We start from the raw sequence: 23,148 nt of genomic DNA, 5'->3' as shown, positions 1-23,148 counted from the left end.
CTTTGGCCGTGAGAAGAAACGCCTCGATAGCACGGGAGCTTGAGACAAATGTGGATCTGAGCCTCCCTGGCGGTCCCATTTCTTGCATCCTGATGGAGAGACACCCCAGCAACGCATCAAAACTGAGTGCTTGCTGTTTCTGCCTTGGGTGGTTTGTTACACAGCACTTCCTGGTAACCGATGACTGATACAGACACCTGGCCTTCAATATGAGCATTTATTATTTCCCCAAGTGGGATCGTACTATGCTGTTTTATAACTTTTCACTTAATTTATGACCACTTCATGTAACTATGCATTCTCTTAAGTAGATAGCACTGTATCATTGCATATTTAAACAGATGTCTGCGGCTCAACTTTTAACTTTTTCTATTTCATAACTTTATAAATAATTATGTGATAAAGAATTTTCACATATAAAGCTTTTTACACATGCAAGATTATTTCCTTATATTAAATTCCAAGGTATGTGACAAAGTAATAAGTCTTTGATACTTATCATATTTATCAGAATTTTATATAAATGCCCATTTCCCAACATTTCACCAACACTGAATGTTATTATTCCTTAAATTGTTTGCAAATTTGAAAGGCAAAAAATGACACTATGTTTAATTTCTATTTCTTTGTTTACTAGAGAGGTTGAATTCTATTATTTTTTTTAAAGATTTTACTATTTTTTTCCTTTTTCTCCCCAAAGCCCCCCCTCCTCTGGTACATAGTTGTGTATTCTTCATTGTGGGTCCTTCTAGTTGTGGCATGTGGGACACTGCCTCAGCGTGGTTTGATGAGCAGTGCCATGTCCCCGCCCAGGATTCGAACCAACGAAACAGGGCCGCCTGCAGCAGAGCGCATGAACTTAATCACTTGGCCACGGGCCCAGCCCCTGAATTCCGTTTTTTCATCAGTGCTATTGAGGTAGAATGCACAAATTTTAAACGTACAATTCAATGATTTCTCCCTAATTTTGCAAAGTTATGCAACCATCACAGCAATCCAATTTTGGAACATTTCTGTTACCCCCTAACAGCCCTGGGGCCCACTGGCAGTCACTTCTTCTTTCCTGGGCCCTGGTCACCCCTGTCTCCCTGGGCGCCCTGGTTCTGCCTCTTCCGTGAACTCCCTCTGCTCTCTGCTCCTTAGCCCGTCGGAGCGCGGAAGCTTGTGACCCTGGTTCATAAGACTGGCTCAGAGACTAACTCCGTGACCGCAATGAAAACACAAATATCCTGCCTGCTGCTGTCCGTCCTCCGGCCGGGCAGCGCCTCCCCGGTCCCCACCGCCTCCCCCGCCCCCCACGGCTCCGCCGCCCCCCAGGGCTCCTCCGCTGGCTTGTGGCTCTGGGCGAGAAGAGCGCTTCTGGAGAGACCTGCCGCGACAGCCGTCTGACTCCGGGTCTCCAGGGGCCTTAACCGCTGTTTAAGAGGATGCGTTCGAGGGCGTCCTGATTGCCCTTCGGGTGGGAAGTCCCGTTTGCTCATTACTGAACCCCCAGCCCTGGGCTGCTTTCTTTTTTTCTTTTTAGTTTGCTATTTCCCCTTAATTTTGTCGGAAGTATCTTTAGAACTTTAGAAATACTCGAATGTTTGTGTAGTCAGGCTTGTGATTTTTTTCTTTACAGTTTCTTCCTTTACTTTTGTGCTTAGACGTGCCTTTCCTACACGAAGGCAGACAAATATTCACTCAGATTTTCTTCTAGTTCTCTATGTATTTTTAATAAAAAACTTTAGTGCTTTTATTTGTTTGGCGTTTCTGTTGGTTTATAGTGTGAAGAGTTCAATGTGAAGCAGCTGTGTTTTTACAAACAGTTAACAAATTACCCCAACTTCATTTGTGAGAGAAATCCATCATCTCCTCCCGGGTGGGAAATGCCGCCTTTCCTGGATCCTCAGTTCCTGCCTGTGCTCAGTTCTGTCCCTAGGCTTTCTAGCACGTGCTGTGGCTGTGTCTATTTTGGGGCCCGTACTACATAGATCAAGGAAGCTTCTGATGGTAGCGATGCTTCGTACTAGCATATCGTCATTATAGAGGTAGCGGCAGGAGAGTGCTCGGTCTTCAGGAGCAGCTCTGAGCTTCTACACCTCTGCTCTCAGCCGGGAGAGTCTGAGGCTGCGCTGACGGAGAGCCTCTCTCTTGATGTCCTAGCAAAGTCCTATTTCTGGATCTACCAGGTGGCAGACCAGCCAGATGCCTGTTCTGCATGCTGCTTACCTTTAAATTTCTACGTCAGGGCTCTCAAATCCAAGCTTTCCAGACAAAGCTGGGAGCAAATGTGGTTGAAATAGACTGGGTGTCAGAGGATATAGAGAAGGAGGGTCTGTGGGCACCCAGAGAGCACACGCCTATTTAGAGACATTAATGGTTTAAAAGCAAGGCATCAAGTGGGCTGGATTGGGCACAAGGACACACATTTCGACCTCTGACCTATATAGCAACTGTGTGGTAATGCATAGTTTATTTGTAGGTTGTTTTAGTTGATTCCTACAACCCTTTGAAATAGATATTACCAATTGCTTGGTTTTTGGGGGGTTTTTTGGTGAGGAAGATTCACCTTGAGCTAACATCTGTTGCTGATATTCCTCTTTTTTTTCCTACTTGAGGAAGATTAGCCCTAAGCTAACATCTGTGCCAATCTTCCTCTACTTTGTATGTGGGGTGCCTCCATAGCATGGCTGATGAGTGGAGCAGGTCTGGGCTGGGGATCCGAACCCACGAACCTGTGCTGCTGAAGTGGAGCACGTGGAACTTTAACCACTTGGCCGCGGGGCTGGCCCCACCCAATTGCTCATTTTGCAGCACACACACTATGTCTTCAAGAGGCTGAATAGCTTGCATAAGGCTGCATAGCTAACGCATCGTCTAGTGGACCCAGGACTCTGACCTGATGCGGAGTCTGTTCTCTCGCCTCTGCACCACATGACAGTGCCATCCTCACCGAGGACGGGGACAACAAGGCCAGGAGCTTTTGTGGGGGAAGGATGAGCTATTTTTGTTATTGAATCTAAAAATACCAGAATCTAAGTGACCTACAAAATACGAATAAGCCTGACTCTGGCTGAATTCCAAACGTCAGGGCGCAAAACAGGGAGAAGGGATACCAGGCAGCAAGGGCTCTGCCGGGGGGCCTGTGCACGTCTGGCTGGAACATCTGGAGGCAGTCTGGCCAGAGAGGCTGCGGCCTGGGCAGCCCGGGGCTTTTCCCTGGCTTGTGGTCCCAGCCATTTACGAAGCTCCCAGAGAGGGGGTGGTGGAAATGAGGCAGGGACTTTTAGATTGCCAGGTCACTTCCAAAGCCGATGCTGCCTCTCTCCCTCCGTCTCTCCCCCTCCCCCTCCCCTTTCCTGCCTGTGTCGCTGGTGTTCCATGCTCTAAGGGTGGACGGCGCCTGGATGTTGCTGTGCAGAGCAGGAGGAAGACTCTTCTCTCTGTAACTCCAAGATTCAGCAGCTTCGAGTCGTTCTGAGCAACTTGCTCAAGGTAGACGTGAAGGCTGATGGAAAGAAGACTGTCTTTTCCTAAACCTGCTCCCCTCTCCCCCCACATAGCAGCTGGGCCAGGGGCTCACAGGCCACAGGGCCTCCCCGCCATTTGAAAGGAGGGGTTCAAAGCAGCTGGGGAATGAGACAATCTTCTGCAGGACCCCCTGCCTTTGCTGAACCTCAGAGTCAGGAGGAGGGTCCTGATGAGATGGAGGCACCCATTTTGACCACTGTGTTTTGCAGGGTACCAACTGCCAGTGTGTTTGTCTAAACTGATGCCCTTGTGAGATGCTGGCGACAGTGTGATCAAAGGTCCCTTCCAGGCAAAAGAGAACAGTGTCTGAGGTGAAGCAGAGGGGCCCTCCTGGGCTCTGCAGTAGCTTTCCAACACTGTACTAATCCCCTTCATGAAGTCTCTGGTTTCTGACCTGTAAATTAAAGAAGGTCCAGACCAGCATATTTATAGAAAAAGCAGGAAAGCAGCATCTACACCGAAGACATTCCATTTATATGGGAATGAATTATCTAAACTGAATAGCAGTGTGAGGCCTTAGACTGAGGAGTGTTAAATCATCTTACTAGTGTAAAACTGTAAGCTGTCTGAAGATAGAGAACAGATCTGAAAATAGAGAATAGATCTTTTTCAAAAAAGATTGCGGTAAAATCCACATAACGTAAAATTTACCATCTTAATCATTTTTAAGTATATAGTTCAGTAGTATTAATATATTCACATTGCTGTACAACGAATCTCTAGAACTCTTCCCATTCTGTAAAACTGAAGCTCTGTCCCCGTTAAAGAATTCCTCCTCATTACTTCCTCCCCCAGCCTGCAGCAGCTACCATTTTACCTCCTGTCTCTATGAATTTGACTGCTGTAGGTACGTCATATCAGTGGAATCAAATAGCATTTGTCTTTTTGTGACTTGCTTATTTCACTTATCATAATGACTTCAAGTTTCATCCATGTTGTGGCATGTGTCAGAATTTCTTCCCTTTTGAAGGCTGTATAATATTCCATCCTGTGGATGGCCCACGTTTTGATTGTCTGTTCATCTACTGACGGACACTTGAATTGCCTCCACCTTTCGGCTGCTTTGAATAATCTGCTAGGAACACAGGAGTGCAAATCTCTCTCCAGGACACTGCTGAGTTATTTTGGGAAAATACTCAGAAGTGTTGGGTCACGTGGTAATTCTATTTTCAGTTTTTTGAGGAACCATCATACTGTTTTCCATAGTGGCTGCATCATTTCACATTCTCCTCAAGAGTGCACAGGGCTCCAATTTCTCCACATCCTCTCCGGCACTTGCTATTTTCTTTTTTGATATTTGCCATCCTAATGGGTGTGAGGTGGTATCTCACTGTGATTTGATTTGCATTTCCCTAATGATTAGTGATGTTGAGCATCTGTTCATGTGCTTGTTGGCCATTTGCATATCTTATTTGGAGAAATGTTTATTTAAGCCCTTTGCCTGTTTTTAAATCTGGTTGTGTTTTTCTTGTTCTTGAATTGTAGGAGGAGAAGAGGTCTTTTCATGCTCATATCTCTAGGATTTAGAATAACGCCTGCTATGAAAAAAATATTTATTGAATAAATATGTCCTGGGTCTCTCTGGTTCCATGATCTTATTCCAAGATTTGGTATAATAACTAATAGCTAGAGTTGGAAATTCATAATGATGGATGACATATAATAATACATTAAGAATGAGGTTGTTTAAAATACAAAGACGTAAATTTTGAACTCTACCACTCAGATGGATGAACGTGCCATGGACCTATCCAGTCTACTTAGCTTTTCTGGCACCTAAACCAGGCTTTGTGTCCATCAATCATGGGGATGGGAGAGGAGAGAAGTGAGAAGCATTTAGTTACAAACATTAGCACTTCTTAGAAAAAATGCATATGTAATAAAGGTGGCATCTTTCCTTAGGAGGTTAAACAAAACGTCTGCCGTCTCTCTCCTAGCCACCATCTTTGATTTACCTGGAGTCATTTCCTTCCCATGAAAGGCCCTCAGATCTTCTCAGCAGTGGCTTAGGAGAATATGGAAAACAACGGGGCTGTACTTCTTGTCTTGCCACTGGATGGCAGTGCACCCTTGTGTGCCTTCCCTAAAGAAGGCCCCATCAGTCAGCAGAATCTTGATTTGCCCAATTGGAGAAGTCGATAGATTAGAGATTTTAGCCGAAACTCTTGTTTTTGTATCTGTCCCTGAGTTTCTGTAGTAGAATGGGGGTTAACATCCTTCTTCTTCGTATCTACTCCAGAACTTGAAGAACCTTGGCTTCAGCATCTTCTCTTCTGACACCTCTTCCCATCCAGAAAGTTCCATTCACTCCCACCTTTGTCCTCTCGTTGCACTTTGTGCTAACAACAGCCCAGTGACACTACCTGGAGCCAATGACGTTTAGCACGTGTTCTGCACTGCCCTGAGGGGCTGGAGAGGTTTGTAGCTGGCTTTGCATCCTGGGCACTCACCATGGTGCCTGTGCTTAGTCGGGTTCCATCAAGACTTGTCAGGTGGACCCTTCAGGTAGAAGAAACGTAGAACCATAAATGACCTCTCCTTTCCTACTGTGTCTGGATAACATACACGCTAAAAGAGAGCCTTAAAAATAACTTATATTTCTGAATATAAATTTAATACATACAATTTGATAGGTGATAAATTATATTCCTTTTTATTTTGCATTTCTTTAATTATACCTAATATTGAATATTTCTCATGTGTCTATTTTCATGCTCCCATTTGTGTTTTCTTTCTGAATTGTCTCTTCCTGACCTTTGCCATTTTTGTTTATTCTCATCGTTATATTATGAAAGCTTTGAGATTTCTGCCTGTCATCCTTAACTAACCCCTGCCACTCATTCCCTACATTCAATCAGTCACCTCTGTTTATTCTATTTCACGAATGTCCCTGAGATCTGCCTACATCGCTCCATCCTCATTGCCTGTGTCCTGGCTCAGCATCCATCCTCTCTTCCGGCAATGAGTTAGCTCCTAACTGGACTCTCGGCCTCTGATCTTGGCTCTTTCCAGCACATTCTGCACACTACAACTAGAGAGAGCATCTCAAAGTATAAGTCTGTGCACCTTACACCCTACTTAAAACCCTTTCAGGGCTTCTTGTCACCCTCGGTGTGAAAGTCCGGATGCCCTAACCCAGCACCTGGAGCCCCTGCTAACCCCTCTAGCTCCTTCTTTCTCCAGTTTCCACCTTAAGCTTCACTCTCCTGCAGTGGTGATCACTCCATGGTTTAAGAATCATTTCTGTACTGTTCCAGCTCCCAACATTCACACATGCTGTTCCCTCTCTCTCAATTGCCCTTCCATTCCCTTTGCCTGCCTAACATTTCGTCCTTTAGAACTATGCTTAAAAACACCACCTCTAGGAGCCTTCTATGCCTCCTGGAGAATGGGATGAACAGACTTCCTTGCTGTGTGTCACCCTGTCCCCACCCCATTGTAACAGGTCACATTCCATGGTCCTTGCCTGTGTATGTGTCTGTTCACGTGTGTGAACTCCTTTGTCCCTCATGCCTAGCACAGCGTCCAGCTCACAGAAGATACCAGACGGATGTTTGGTAATAAATGAGATGCTTCTAGTTGACATTTGTTAAGCACTCACTAATGAGAGCACTAGATATATGCGAGTTTATATCCTTTCCCTCCTGGGATCCTCACGATGGCTTTCGTGGGTGGCTGTGCTCAGTTTGACAGGTGAGGAAACTGAGGTTTGAGAGACAGCACAGCAGGGAAGCCTGGAGTCACCCACGTCTGCCTCCTTCAGAGACAGCTGTGCACGACGCGGTTCCCACCTGGAGGGATCTGCGGGGGTCCTTCGTATGTGAAGGACCTTAGATCTTTGTTGATTCTACTTCTTGCAAATATTTTCCCCAGGTTTTGATGCTTTCTAATTTTCTGCTTGATCGTCTTGAAGTTCAGAATATTTTAATTATTAAATAGTCAAATCGATCATTCTTTTCTTTGATGATTTATTCCATAGGTTATGCTTTAAAAGTTTTATCCTTTCCGCCAGCCTGCTGGTGGAGTGGTTAAGTTCATGTGCTCCACTTCAGTGGCCCGGGGTTCCCCAGTTCGGATCCCCAGGTGTGGACCTACACACGGCTGATCAAGCCACACTGTGGTGGCATCTCACATTCAAAATAGAGGAGGATTGGCACAGATGTTAGCTCAGGGCCAATCTTCTTCACCAAAAACAAGAGTTTTATCCTTTCTACGTTTGTTTGGTGGTCTAGAGGTTGGGATCCATGCTCTCACCACCTCGCTCAGGTTCATTCCCTGTCCGGGAGCCACACCACCCGTCTGTCAGTGTCTTTCTGTGGTGGCTGCATGTTGCTGTGATGCTGAAAGCTCTGCCTCTGACGTTTCTGATATCTGGAGAGTCACCCACTGGGACAGGTTTCAGTGGAGCTTCCAGACTAGGAAGAAGGACCTGGAAACCTACTTCTGAAAGAAATTGGCTGTGAAAACTCTGCAGATAGCAGTGGAGCATTGTCTGATAGAGTGCCAGAAGATGGGAGGATGGCGCGAAAGCCCGGGCAGGGTTCCGCTCTGCTGTCCACAGTGTCTGAGGAGCTGGAATCCATTCCATGGCACTAACAACAGCAAAGTTCATTGGCCACCTATATTGTTACTCTATATTTTAATAGCCCCATTTTAATTCTTTAAGCCTTTTAAAATGTATTTTATCTGTGTAGGGTATTTTCTCTCCCAAATGGTAAATTTTCATAAAACCATTTATTTAAGAACAGTGCTTCCTGTTGGGTTATGATACTTTTATCATTTGTCAAGTTTTGGTATGTTTGTAGTCTGTTTGGGGGACTTTTGCTCATTGGTATGTCAACTCTTGAACGATTGCCATAGTATTTTATAATTTATTTTTTATTTAGCAGGATAAATCCTGCCTCTTGTGCACCCCTCTCCCCCCTCAATGATTTTCCTTTTGCAACATTATCTGGCTGATCTCATTTATTATTTTGAAGATGGTGTTTAAAATTTTTCTCATCCTTAAAACATACTGGAATAATTTGTAAAAAGCATAAATATACTACATGCTTATTATACAAAAATTAGAAAATTAAAATAAATTAAGTACAGAAATATCAGCATTGTGTTTTATTTCTTCATGGTTTTCATTCTTTGTGAACATGGATAATATAGCTGGGATCATATTGCCATACATTTTAGTATCCTGCTTTTCCCCCCAACAAGTCACCTTGTAAGCACTTTCATATCTGATTAGATTTTGAAATCATGAGTTTTAATCTTGTGTAATTTTAACTAATATAAAAGCCTGAAAATCTATTTAATGATTCCCCTATTGTTGAACTTTTATGTTATTGCCATTTTTTTTATTTCTTTTAAGCAGCATTGTAATGAAAATCCATGCAGATACATCTTTGTTCACATTTGATCATTTCGTTGGTGTATATTTCCAGATCTAGGTCAACACGTATGAGCAATTTTAAGGATCTAAATTGCTTTTTAAAAAAATTGCCCCCGTTTAAACTCCTACCAGCAGTGTATGAAAATGTCTGTTCCCACTGTGTTCTTGCCAGCACTTGAGTATTATTATCTCATTGAGATTTTTGTTGGGGTTATGTTAAATCTATAAATCACTTTAGAAAGAATTGCCTTCTTTACAATATTGATTTTTTTCTTCTGGGAAGATGGTGTGTCTCCATTTAATTAAATCTTTATTTTATATCTCTTAGTGAAGTTTTGTTGTTTTCTTTATATAAATCCTACACATTTATCATTAGGATTATTTCTGGGTGTGTTATGGTGTTTTCACTTTGTTTTTGTTTTGCTTTGTGAATGCCAAAAAAATTTATATTTTCTTTTCCCCAAATGTGTCCTGTAAGCATTTGATCCTCCAGATGGTCTGTGGAAAACAGAGGGGTTCTGTGTTCAGATTGCTTTCGGAAAGGCTGTGAACTTCTCTTGGAAATTCTCATGACACATTCATGAAAGCTTGAGAAGTCCTATTATACAGAAACCTGCTTAACATTGTTATTGCTATACCCAGCACACCTCAAAATTATTTGATCATGGAATTTTTTTATGTAAAAATAAAATTTTTAACATAAAGTCTCTTATCATCCACCAGAGCTGTTATTCTGGGAAGCCTAATGCTGTGGACTGACAAATGGCCCTGATTCTTCATTCCCCCTGTGACTATGCCCTCTGCCATGTAACTCTGGGGTGCTTCTCTACCCTGGCTCTGAACTTGGCCATGTGACTTGGCCAACGGGATGTTAGCAAATATAAAGCACACTCAGGCTTTGAAAGTTTGGTTGGCCACTGTTGCATCTTCCGTATCCATAGAAAAGATGCGCCTGGGGTACCCTTCTGGAAGATGAGACCGTGGAGCGGAGCTGAGCTACACCAGTCGTCCTAGTTGATCACTCTGAAACCAGTCAACTCTCTTTACGAAAGTGAACCCGGCCAACATGGGAAGAACCACTTAGCTGGACTTCAGAATTAGAAGCTAAATAAATCCTGGTTACTTTAAGCCACTGGGTTTGGGGACGGCTGCTACGCAGCATCACTGTGGCAGCAGATGACCGATACACCCACTTTGAGCAGGTGGGATGCAGGCAGTCAGTTTGAGCCTGATAGTCTTTGCTGTATGAAGGAAATTCCCTTTCATTTCTATTTTTCTAAATACGTTTCACCAAAAATATTATTGCATAGCTTTTGGGCAGCCTCTAGGATTATTTTAAGCTTTTCTAATTGAACCTACTGATGTGGTATTTTATATTAACAGACTTCCTATTAATACCCTGTCCTGGCCTTCATGGGTGAGTCATTTTGGTAACAGCTGACCCTTCTTTTAATGTACCATTGCACGCCATCTGCGGTATTCATTCTCCTTAGGGAGTTAGTATCCATATTCATAAGTGAAATTATAGTTTCTTATTTTGGTCCATCTTTTACATTTTTGGTATCAGGCATAAGCCAATTTCATAAAGTGACTCAGTTAGCTTTTAGTCTTTGCCTACGCTTTGGATCAATTTTTGTAATGTGGAAATTATTTGGTCCTTAAGAGATTGATAGAATTCACTACTGAAACCATCTTGTCATGGGACCTTTTTGATTGTTCTGTCTTTGATAGTTTTATTTTATTTTTAATTTTTCCCTCTCGTTATTGGTCTTAAGTTTTTCTATGTATTTTTAATTTTATTTTTGGAAATTCCAATTACTTTTATAATGGCCAATAATATATATCTTGTTCTTTGTGTATTTTTGGAAGCTACCTTTCAATCATTTTGGAACAAAGTCTGATGTAATTAAATAAATAAATACTTACATACCAGGCCATTTATTTCAGTAACTACAGTTTAATGTCAGACCTAACGGGGGTGTCTGACAACAGTTTGATGTGCTTCTTGTGGTTGGGAAGACAGGCTGAAGGGAGTAATCTGGACTCATGAATGTTGTAGTTTTGAATACTTTTACATAATTTATGTCCATAATGTAAGAAGATGCTTGGAAGTGGAACTCTTCTGAAAACCCCAGAACTTGATGGTCCTATTAATTGGCCTAGGTTAACACGGGATTTGAGGTTTGATAGAATGTGTGGGGTCAACACTTGCTGACCTGGTGCGTTTCCCCAGTGGCCTCAAGAGGAGCCGAGGAAGGGAAGGCGCTTACATCCACCCAGCATGACCTAGCTCTATGCTCCGGCTCCTCAGACTCTGTCGCCTCTGCTACTTGCTCAATTCTCGGAGTTCAGACACCTTGTTTTACCAGCAGCAAGAATGAATATTTATACTGTGCTTACCATGTGCCAGGCAGCTGATAAGCACTAGTGCCATCCCCATTGTACAGATGTGGAAGGGAAGGCCCGGAAGAATTACGTCGTTTGCCTATGCTTGGGGTGTGTGAGTGGTGATGTTACGATTCAAATCTAGGCAGTGGTGCTCCATGGTCTGTGCTGTCAGCCCCTATCCAGTATCACCTTTTATTATTTCTCATTTTGCCTTATTTTTTGCTTGTCCACCAGAGTGCCTGGCTCAGTGTTGGGCTTTAGTAAGTGTTTGATACCACAGGTTTATTGATAGATGAGGATAGAGGATGTAAAGAGAGAGAGAAGACAAGTCAAAGAGGAAAGAGTAATGGGATGTCATGGAAGAGAATTTACGGATTCTTGGTTGAGACTGTGACCCCAGCTACAAAAATAGAAATCATAAAATATCTTTCTCATAGGGTTATTGAGCGGATTTTCTGAGCAAAAGGCCTCATACATAACTAACACTCGACAGATGCTAGTTAATCACAATAAATAATGATGGGATGGTGATGAATGATGACCATAAAACCAAGCTTCTGCCACCAACTGGCTTTGTGACCTTGTTCAAGTCACTTTGCTTCCCTGGGGCTCAGTGTCTTCATCTGTTAGATGGAGGATGGCCTCATGGCTCCTTGACCATGTGATCTGTGACCCACAGTGGATACTGAGCAGGAGAGAGAGAACATCGTGGAGGCTACTGCTGAGCAGGGCCTCTGTTATGGGAGCTGGGGGACTCTTCCCACTGCTGGCGTGAAGGTAGCAGCTGGTCCCAACCCCCCAGCTCATTTCACCCGCCTGAAGCATCTCACAGATGGAGAACCTGAGTGAGGGTGAGGGTGAGAGGGGAGGCCGTGGGACTTCCTCCATATTGCTCCCTACATGCATGGCCCATCAGGGCTGGGGTGGACAGACTGAACATTCAGAACAAAAAGAATACAGGATGCCTAGTTAAATCTGAGTTTCAGATCAACCACGAATGTTCATTTAGCATAAGTACATCCCAAGCATTGCATTTGCAACTAAACAATTATTTGTTATTTGTACTCCATTCTCTGGGCTTCCCTGCCTGGTCCACTGTCCAGCTGTCCCAGAATGGAAGGCTGCATGAATCTGCACCAGGCAAGCTGTTCCCTGAAATCAAACATCTGAGTTCTAGGATCTCTCTCTCCTGCTCCCTCTTCTTTTTGCTTTGGGAGAACGGGACAGAGTAACTAAATGAAGAAATTTGCTTGCCGTAAATTACCAGGAGGAGATCTTCTTCAGATTCAATAAGGCAATTATTATATCTTGAGTAAAGAATACTTGATTATTCCAAACAAGTGTATCATACTGTGGCTTAACAGAAATCCGTATCTATAACCTGCTGTGGTTGTTAAGTCAGAAGTAAATATGTTCTTAATAACTAACTGGTATTTATTTAATGTACAATGACTTGCCCGCTAAGCTTAAATGAAACGCATAGTTAATTAAAATGATCTCTGTACCAAGTCCTCTAGGGAAAATACGTTACACACACACTCTGACTTGGGAGTTTTTATTTTTTGCTTGAGGAAGATTGTTGCTGAGCTAACATATGTGCCCATCTTCCTCTATTTTGTGGGTTGGACGCCACCACAGCATGGCTTGATGAGCGGTGTGTAGGTCTGCCCCCGGGATCTGAACCCAGGAATCTGATGCCTCTGAAGCAGAGGGTGTGAACTAACCCCTGCACCCCTGGGCTGGCCCCAGGATGTTTTCACCTTCACTCCCCAGCCCAGCCCCTGCTGGGAGATTTTCATCAGATCTGCTTGGAGGTCTGCTGATATTTTTGCGGGTAGTTCTCATCCTGCTCAGGGATACGGAAATTCCACTTATTTATCCAGAGCTGAGAAATCTTCAGAGAGGCCCCAGGCTGAGGTTGTGCAGGCTGTTGCCGCAAAGCCTGCGCTGGCCCCCCGGAGGTGGGGTTGCCTCTGAGTTTGCCCACTGATTCGCTGTGTAAACTGGGCCTTTCACTTTGCCTCTCTGAACTTGAGTTTTCCAGTCCGTGAAACAAACGTCGCATCTGCTGTGTTGGGCGGCAGGTCAGCAAGAGGCCGCCGGATTCAGCAGCGCAGACTGGCTCTGCTTGCTCAGATGGCCTCAGCACACGCTCTCTCCTGCTGCCTGAATCCCAGACCTGCTGCTGTTTAGAGACGGCTTTGAGATGTTTGTTTATTTATCCACTCCTTCATTTTCTCATTATTCAACAAGCGTTTGATGCCTGAGTGTCTATTGGACCTGGGGTCTCAGGAATACCACCAATGGGAAGAAGAGTCTCTCTCCCAGCTGTGTCTCCTGCAGAAATATAAACTCAAATTTATTCCGTACAAGCAGTCATTTCACTCCTCTGAATTTGTTTCCTTTTCTGCAAAGTAAGAACAGTGGCTTCCCTACGAATCACTGACAGGTCACGAAGCACACCTGGGGCATGTACCAGTGTACGCATGGACGCTTTCAAGGTCTAAAGAATTAACATATAAACGTATATTTCCCCAGTTGCAGTGGCTCCTGAGATTCCACAGAACCCGTCGGATTTGCAGATCTGCAGCATGCTGGGGACCAGCACGTGACAGCCTGTGAGTGCCTGGACAAGTCTGGCGGGCCAAGAGGATGGGCAGCTCAGCCTCCTGAAGAGCCCTAAGGGTGAGAGCCAGCGATCAATAAAGCCTGACGTGGTGCGGGATGTAGAGAGCAGAGAACTTCTGAGGACATGACCTCATTTGTTCTGTGTGGCACCTCCATGCGGATGGCAGAGCAGGTGTTCTCTCTCATCTTACGACTAAGAACCTGAACCCCAGAGAGGGGAAGTGGCAGTCCAAGGTCGCTCTCTGCACAATTGCCGAGAACAGGACTAGCGTACAGGTCTTTCCTTTACACCGCAGTCACCTTCAAGGTAACAGTTCGTCCTCCTCAGACTGAGAGCTGGAGAGCCTGGCCACACCCAGACTCGAGGAGGGCGTGCCCTGGGCGCCGGGAGCCTCCAAAGGAAGTAGAGACAGACCTGTTTTGTGGCGCAGAGATTAGCAAGGGAGCTGAGCTGCAGTCCAGCCCCCTCAGCCCTGGGGTGGATGCTCTTATGCAGGACACACAAAAGGAACAAGGGTATGTGGTGGTCCCCGGTAGGTGGAGGGCTGACTAGGCAGGGCTGTCCCTGAGGAACGTCACTGGGGCTGCTGATCTGGGGACAGCTCCAGGCTTCCCTGATGCTGTGGTTGTCTCTCTATGCTACTGTCAAAGGGTGCAATAAGAAGTTAATATCCCACTGTGGTGGGAAACTGTAGGCAGCTGTAATCACCTAGGTGCGTAGATGTTAAGGGCCAATGTAATTATAATTTCAAGGTGATGGGGGAGCATACTCAGCAAGGTTTTGTGCTAATGCTGTCTTTTCCCCTTGTCTCTCAAATCCCCTGCATTTGCTGGATAGACTTGTCTCTGTGGGATCTCTGGGCTGCGGCTGCTCCCACATCCCTTCCGACTACAGAGGATGCTCCCGGCTGGGCACTTCCAGAGCTGCCCGGCGTATGCTGGGGACCGCCGAGTTCTTCCTTTCCTGTCCTCAGCCCTCCTCTCCAGTCCTAGCTCTGTCACTAAAATAATACCAAGACCTATGGCCCCCGTGCCCTCTCTGGCCCTTGGATTCTCCATCTCCGAAGTGAGAAGGTAGATAAGGATGGTTCCCAAGAGCCCCAGGACTCTGAGCATTTGGTGTTTCTCAGAACCATTGCTGTGTCCAGGAAATGCCAGATCTGGGCCTGGAGGGCCACCTGAGAGCCAGAAATGAAATGAAAATTAGATGAAGACTTTGCTGTTCAGTCTCACCAGCTGCCCTCCCACCACGTTGCTGTCTGGGCTCATGGTTATTACGCTGGAGAGTGCTGACAGAGCATTCCCACCACCTCAAGCAATCCTGTTACCCAGTGCTAAGGACGGTCTGGGACGAGGCTGGGTGGTTACAGGGTGCCCGGGAATGCGGTGGTGGAGACAGGTGGGGTCTGGTCACGCCTGGCTTATCATCCTGGCGCTGTCATTGAAAGTTATGTGACTTTGGGCAAATCACGTAACTTTTCTGAACCTCTGTAAAATAGAAATTACAATACCATTTTGTGGAGTCTTTTGAGTACTAAATAATTTAAATATCAATATATTGAGTATTAAAGTAAAACAAATATGTAAGGAAGAGTTTGGTGAGGCCGTTGCCTTATCATCCTTTTTAGCAGATCTTGCCCCAAAATGCTGTCCAGCTGAGTCTCCGTGGGAAGAGGTGTGCATGGAGGTGACTTCCTCAGACCTTTGCCTGGCTCATCCATCTCGCCACTTTAGCAACTAACTAAAGCGTTTGACTAAGTTCTTCTTTTTTCTTTTCACAAAGGGCACTGTGGCCTGCTTATTTCTCCCTGCCCTGCCCCCCACCTCCACCCCAGCCTCCACCTGTCATCCTCGTGGATGGCCGGATTTAGCAAATAAAAACACAGAATTTCCAGTTAAATTGGAATTTCAGATAAGCAATGAGTATGTTTTTAGTATAAGTATGTGCCATGCAATATTTAGGATATACTTATACCACCCTCCCCCCCCCCAATTATTTGTTGTCTACCTGAAATTCTAATTTAACTAGTATCCTCCTGTATTTTACCTGGCAGCCCCATCCTCCTCACTTACCGCTCTAGGCCTGGTCTGAGGGCAAGGCAGAGGGCGCCGCGTGCATGCCAGACCTTGCGGGCACTGGGCGTCCTCCCACATTGCGCCTGTGTCTGTTTGGGGGGCGGGGGACGGGGTGGAGGGAGAGCAGAGGTCGGCCCAGGCGTGGAGGCTCTAAGTCTGGGTAAGTTGCGTGGGCAGTGCCAGTGATGCTATCTTTGTGGTTTCTCCTGTGTTCTGCCAGGGGCCGGTGTCAGGTTCTCCAGCTCCGCCATCAAGATGCCGCAAAAGTCAACAGAGGAAGCTCACTGCCTGAGGGGTCTGTTCACTGACGGTTTGACTGGATTGCTTTCTGCCAGGTGCATCCAACTGGCAGGGCTGCTGCCTCTGAGGGCACCAGTCAGGGTGTGGGGAGGGGCTCCAACTCAGATGAAATGCCCCTCTGTGCATTGTGGGCCCCCTCCCCCTCCTCCCATTCTGTCTGAGTTCTCCTGAGGCCACTCCAGGTGACTGGCCTGGCCCATGCTCCCATCTGGCCTCCTCTGGCCTCCATTCCAGTCCTGTCTTTGCCTCAGGCCGTGTGTATGTGGGGTGGGGCTGGAGGATGGAACGTGACAGACAGAGCCTGCTGCGAGACCTCCCTCGTGTCCTGATTATCCACTCTTGCTCTCCCCCGTGCCGTGGGCCGCCGCTGCCACCGGCTTGATTTTCTTCTGTGTGTCCTGGTAGCTGGAGAGCCTCGCTTGCTTCCTGTGAAGTGTTATGCAGAGCCTTAGCATGCGGGACAGGTGCTAGCAGAAGAAGGAGGGGCTCAGAAGCCTGGCCACCGTGCCCTGTCCCTGCGGGTCCTGCAGAGTAGAGGTGAAGCCCCCTCACGAGAGGCTGTGGCCCTCCGCCTCGTGGTGTTCAGGACTCGGGGCACAGCCGTCCTGGAAGGCTTTCGGCGTGTGCTTGGTGGGTCAGTGAAAATTTGACATCGCCAGTTTGTGCTCTTTTTCCCTTCTAGCATCTTTGCCTGAAAAATAACGTGGTGGGGACTTCTGACAAATCCTAGAGGCCCCAGCGTGCAGGACCCTCCCTTCTCTCGCTCTCTTGGAACCCCATCCTGTGCCTCAGTGGAAACTTCGGGTTTTATTGTGCTGTCCAGATCCCGTCAACCCTGTGCCCCTTCCTGAACCGTAAACATCAAACTGACTCTTGACAGGTTGTGCCACTCTCCAGGGCTGCGGAAATGTCTAGCTGTCAGGGAGGACTGGCGGCCAGTCTGCCCCTCGGAACATTTGCTGGGCTCTGGCGCGGCTTTCTGGGGCTGTGGAGACAGCTGACCCTCTCTGGGCAGATTATCTGTGAGCCTCTGCTCCTCTGTCCTTTCCTGGAGGCCGGGCCGGTCCTGGCTGGAGCTGGAGGATGCAGGGGCTTGGGAAAAGCACAGCTGATGGCTTCCTCTGTGCTGAGACCTAGAGATGCCCGTCCTCTGCAGGGTGTCTGAGAGCGCAGCCTGGCAGGGGAGGCCCAGCAGCCCCAGCCCTCCTGGGCAGACACAGAGGCCGCACTGCTCCTCGCCGTGTGCAGCTCTTGGCAGCTACAAGGCTCTTCCCGATGCTTCATTCTCTCTATGTCTGCTAGAAGGTCTCGTGTCCTGTTAGACCCAGGATTTATCTATAAAATAGGACCAATAATACTGAAAGGTAATATTTTTTCAGTTCTTATTATCTATCAGACTTTATAACTGTTTCACACATAACTCATTTATTCCTGACAACAAACCAAGAACGCAGGCACCACGTTGTGCCCATACAGAGGAAGCAGGAGAGGCACGGAGAGGTTAACCTCTGCCCAAGGTCACCAGCAGGAAAGTGGCAGGACTGGGGTGTGAACTCGGGCGTCCAGCCTCCCCCCAGTCCTTGCCCTGCCGCCTCCATAGAGTTGTCATGAGGGTCAAATGAGCCGGTGGATGGGAAGGCACTCGGGAAACATAACGTCATTGTGCACAGGTAAGATGTTTTAGGAACAGCTTGCTCATTCATCAGATACTGCGATGACAGTCAGATTTGACTTTTTAACTAATTTGAGGGCAAACCTGTCAAGTGGAGGCGGAGAAGCGAGGCCCAATCTGGCTTGAAGAACATCTCTCTCTTTTCTGATGCCTTTGTGTGGCTTTGATTTTCTCCCAGCTACATTCTTGGCTCCGCTCCATTGAGGATTCCCACAGCTGTATCCTCGCTGGTTAAACAGTGTGCCAGCCTTGTAGAGTCGTAGAGGGGAGCAGACTGTGAGACCACAGGCCCGTTGAGCTAGGGGCTTCCCTCTCTCTGCTTTAATAACTATGCATCTGTCCTTCATGGCTTTCTCTACACCCTTGCAGTATCTATTTTATATGCATCACTTATAGATTATATATTCTCCCCTTCCGGAAAGACTGTCCACCCACAGGCTTTCAGGGAGAGCCAGCACGGAGCTTCAGATTCAAAGCAGGTGGGCGGGGGGGCGTCTGGGTGAGACACAGAGAGAAGGACCGTGGCAGTCAGCCTATGCAGGTCCAAGTCCTTCTCCTGGGGTCTCTATTGGAATGTACATCCGAATGCACTACATTTGGAAACCCACCCTCACCGGGTCCCTTCTCTTGACCCAGGTAGGGTGAGAACACGTCTAGAGTTGGTCTTCCAACTTTTCCAACAGTCCCGTAATGTTCCTGAGTGCATCCTGGATTCTGTTTCCAGTAGGAAAAGTGCAATACACAGTAGTACAAACAAAACTTATCTTGGAACTACATCTTTTTTTTTTTTTTTGGTGAGGAAGATTAGCCCTGAACTAACATCTGTGCCAGTCTTCCTCTATTTTGTATGTGGGACGCTGCACAGCATGGCTGGTGAGTGGTGTATGTCTGTACCTGGGATGTGAATCTGCAAACTTGGGCTTCCAAAGCAGAGTGTGCCAAACTTAACCACTGGGCCACTGGGCCGACCCCAGAGCCATGTCTTTTCTGAGAGGAATGGAGTCTGGTCCGCAGAATTAGAGCATGACTCTCCTCGACTTCTTGGTTTCCTGGACCTGTCCCCAACCTGTCGTCACTGAGCGTTAGATATCTGCGCCCCTGTCTGCCTCACTTCCCAGGGACATCGTGAAGTTTCACCTGAAAGTTGTCACTCTGGCGTTCTGCCCCACCTGCCTCTCTCTGGATTTGTCACGCCTGCTTCTCAAGTCTTTCCTTGCTATCCACAGATTGGTAACATCGTACTTCACAGGAGAGAGCAACGGCAGAGTGTGCATCCTCCAGAGTGGCCTGAAAACAAGCAACTGCTCCATCTGTGGGCAAAGCATCATTACGTCACTCTGTGGTCTAAAGTCCAAACGCTTAGGAGGAAATCTGTGAGGTCATAACCATGTTCGATCTATTTAAAAAAAGTACCTTATTTTCTGTTCTTTTCCTTTTCAGCCCTGGGAACCTAAAGGCCCCGAGGAAATCAAAATCTAATAAGAAAATGAATAAAACCTCTTTTAATGCTTATAATAAAAAATCTTATAATAAAGCAATGACTACAGGTTGAACACCTACCATGTGCCAGACTATGCTGGATGTGTTGTAGGTTTCATCTAGTTTAGTAACACAAAAGTGGTCATCATGTGAGGATGACACTAGTGGGAAGCTTAAGAACGAGAAGTCACTACTCTGGGTGAAATGACTATCCTGAGTTTGATTGAGGGCCACTGACTCCTTTTGATCACGAAATGGGGAACCAAGGACTTGTCACCCTGCTGAGGTGGGACTGGAGTCAGTTGGAGTGTGGGTGTGCCTTACACTGCACCTGGCACAGGTCAGCAATGGGACAAGAGGTAAGAGAGGACACAAGGCCTCAGAGAATCACATGCAGCCCATGTCCACATTCAGCCCTAAACATTGGTTCAGGGCAGCAAGCGTGCATAGAGAGCCCATGATCCACTTGGTCCCAATTCAGCTCCTGGGAAGATAAAGAGAAGGATCTAGAGTAACATGTCAGTCCTGGTAGCCTCTTAAAGACTTTATAGATGTGAGAGGAACAGTAGAAATACACGTAAATTATTAAAAGTGGAAGAGGTTAAGGGCACAGAGAAGTAGGACATACAAAATGCACTAGAATATGGAACATTTAGGAATCCAAATAAGACTCAATGGATCAAGCTGGCCACATTTCAATGAAACATTTGTCACTGTTTCTAGCACTGTGCTGAGTGCTCTGGGAACCACCAAAGCTGTGACAGGCAGCCCTTCTCCTAAAAGAATTTGCATCTCATAAGAGACAAAATACTCACTGAGCCACAGGTTGCATCACCAGCGGAAGGATGGATTTGGAGACACAGCCCATGAGGCCAGGAAGGCATTGTTTAGGGTACAATGTCCCTTTAAATTCCTCCTCGGTTCTGCTTCTGTCCTTGGAGGCTGTGATATGCCCCTCTTGAGCACAACTGGGAAGTCATGGTAGGAGGGGTCTCTCAAATGCCACCTGCCACATTTCACAGGGACTTAGGGTGGCTGATGAGCTCCGCAGCTCATCCTTAATTAGGAAAGCCGCTAAGACGCGGCCAGAGCACCCTGCATGCCAGCGCGAGCTGCTTGGGTTGATTGATGCTTGTTTTGTGATTCCTTCCGTCAGCTTTCTCTGGTCCAGCCATCTGTTTTCTCCCCAACAAGAGGCATGCTGGCTCCAATCCTTGCCTGATTTGCAGTGGAGATGACTTCATGGTGAGTGGGGGTTTGAAAATCATGTGCTTTGGGCACAGAATCATCCCCAGGAAAATGCAGCCATCATGGGCTGGAAACGCTTCTTGGGCTTTGGCTTTCATTTTCTGAGATCCAGAGCCAAAGTTAGCGGAGGGTAATCCAGAGCCTCTGATGATGCTTCTAGAGCTTCTGCGAAGAAGCTCATCTGCTTTCCATCAGTCCCTTCACCAGCCCTTCCTGCCCTATATCCTGTCTACCTGGACATTTTAAAGTCGGCCCACTGGAAAAAGTTCACACCTAATTCTTCTGTGTCAAAACTCTTCCTTCTTTGGCAATAATCATATAAGGAACTGGGAAGGGGAGACAAGAAAGCAAGGCATGACCCCCGCATGCAGAGAACTTAGAGTCTTGGTTGGAAACACACACACACAGCCATGCACACACACACTTGGACGTATATAAACGATCTGAGGAAAGGGCAGGAGAGTTTCTGGTGAAATCACGGTTTAAATTGTATAGCCCCAAGAAATGAAGAGTTTAAAATGGCCAGGAGAGTTTAAAAGCATCAGGAAAGTCTTTAGAAGGGAGGCAAGTCTTGATGGGAGCCTTAATATCTGGGTTGTATTTGGATAAATGAAGCAACAGGGAACGGGTGGAGAAGAGATCTAACACATATACACGCAAGTATGCTATACATGTGGGCTAAACTTTGCTTTTGAATAACAGTCTGAGTATAAAAGAAAGTAAAGCCAGAAAATGGTAGGTTGCTAAACTCATCTCCCCAGCATCAGTCTGAGGACGTTGCCGGAGTCGGCAGAGGAGGAGGACTCTCAGCCGCAGTGGAAAGTGCAGGAAGGGCTCATCAGTGCTGGGCAGGGCAGCTGGGTCCGCCTGAGTGGAGGAGCTGGGCTGGCTGCAGAGCCTGGAGCCGTGGGAGGCGGCCGGGCAGGCCAGGCCCAGGAGCTGTGGTCACCAGCGTGGCGAACTCTAGCTCCATTCAGTGGTATCCAGCGTACGCAGAGGAGAGTCCAGCTCTTCAGATGCCGGGGATGGCTGACAGTGGCACAAATCCAGCCAAAACTCATGTGGGAGGCAGCAAACGACTTCAGGGCTCGTGTGGATTGAGGACACCAAGCTCCCAGGTAAGCAAGTGGGGGATGTGACATATGGCTGCAGTGGGAGGAGAGTGCTGGTCAGGACAGAGAGGCCCAGGCACAGCCCTGTGCAGCAGGAGGTGGGGCAACGCCACCGGGATCTGCAGGTGTGGGGGCCGAGGGCTTTCCCTGGCGGGTAGGGGAGAGGGGCTGGACAGCGTGTTTCCTAAAGGTTTTCCAGAAAGAAAACAAAGCAAAACACAACTCACTCCACAGGTCAAGGAAGACACCCTGCAAGGAGGAGTGAGATGCGGAGGGTGCTGGCGGGAGCTGTCACTCTGAATGGAACTGCTTCAAAAAGCTGACAATAGGAAAAAAAAAATTGCTAAGTGAGGCTCCAAGATCAAAACTTACAAGTCAAGTAAAAACCTGCACTTTTCTTTGTGTTTTCATTTAGTTATCTTTTCTTTGCTGAAGATTTAGTATTTCATTTAAGGTTGAAACAGTATAGTAGTTAATTCATAGTTAACAAATTAACCACTGATTTGTTTTAAAATTTAAAAATATATAATCCAAATGTTTACATATATATACACACATATATATACATATGTACACATATATGGCAAGTTCACATCACTTGTATATTTATTTAATTCATTAATAAATTAATTAATTTATTTAAAGGTATGGGGTTTTTTTTTGGTGAGGAAGATTGGCCCAGAGCTAACATCTGTTGCCAATCTTCCTCTTTTTTTTATTTCTCCCCAAAGCCCCAGTACATAGTTGTATATCTTGGTTGTAAGTCCTTCTAGTTCTTTTATGTGGGATGCTGCCTTAGCCTGGCTTGATGAGAGGTGTGTAGGTCTGTGCCCAGGGTCTGAACTGGCGGCCCCCAGGCCCCTGGAGCAGAGCACAGGAACTTAACCACTATGCCACCAGGCCAGCTCCTTCTTCATTTGTATATTTAAATATGCAATCCAAGTGTTCCCAAGGCCTCTGGTCTTGGACCGCTCTTTCCTTTATATAAATGAAATGATTTGAGGCTCCCATCACTTGCACTGGTGGATACTTTGCATCAAACCCGGCATTTTGATTCGGGGTAGTGCATGTGTTGGGGTGGAGATTGAGTCTCCCTGGTCAGCCCTCACCCCAGAGCCCTGCCCTGTGGCATAGTCATCCCTGCGGTCAGCTCTCTACTCCAGAACTCTGCTCCACAGTGCTGTCTGTCCCTGCTTGGCTGCAGCGCTGTGTGGCTGCTCTGTCCACTCTTTGTTTTTCTGGCTTTATTGACATATAATTGACACATAACATTGTGTAAGTTTAAGGTGTACAACATGATGATTGGATCCATTTATAAATTGCAAAGTGATCACCACCATAGTGTTAGC

General features: G+C 46.5%; 1 long non-coding RNA gene across 8 annotated transcripts in view; it reads left to right on the top strand.

Moving 5' to 3' along the window:
- LOC138921569 (uncharacterized) overlaps nt 1-22,443 on the top strand; it is a 33,417-nt gene extending 10,974 nt beyond the window's left edge. For 2 of the 8 annotated variants that reach the window (XR_011434229.1, XR_011434230.1), the window contains 3 exons: nt 13,823-14,428; nt 14,751-21,805; nt 22,034-22,435. This is a non-coding gene — a long non-coding RNA (uncharacterized lncRNA). Of the gene's footprint in view, nt 1-13,822; nt 14,429-14,750; nt 21,806-22,033 lie in introns of all 8 variants that reach the window. The other 6 variants (XR_011434245.1, XR_011434241.1, XR_011434244.1 and 3 more) reach the window with 6 other exon arrangements.
- The last annotated feature ends 705 nt before the right edge of the window (nt 22,444-23,148 follow it).

Source organism: Equus caballus, chromosome 2 (assembly GCF_041296265.1).
Source record: "Equus caballus isolate H_3958 breed thoroughbred chromosome 2, TB-T2T, whole genome shotgun sequence".
In the NCBI taxonomy this organism is placed as follows: domain Eukaryota; kingdom Metazoa; phylum Chordata; class Mammalia; order Perissodactyla; family Equidae; genus Equus; species Equus caballus.
The sequence above is the reverse complement of the archived record's forward strand: the minus strand, read 5'-3'. Positions and strand labels throughout refer to the sequence as shown.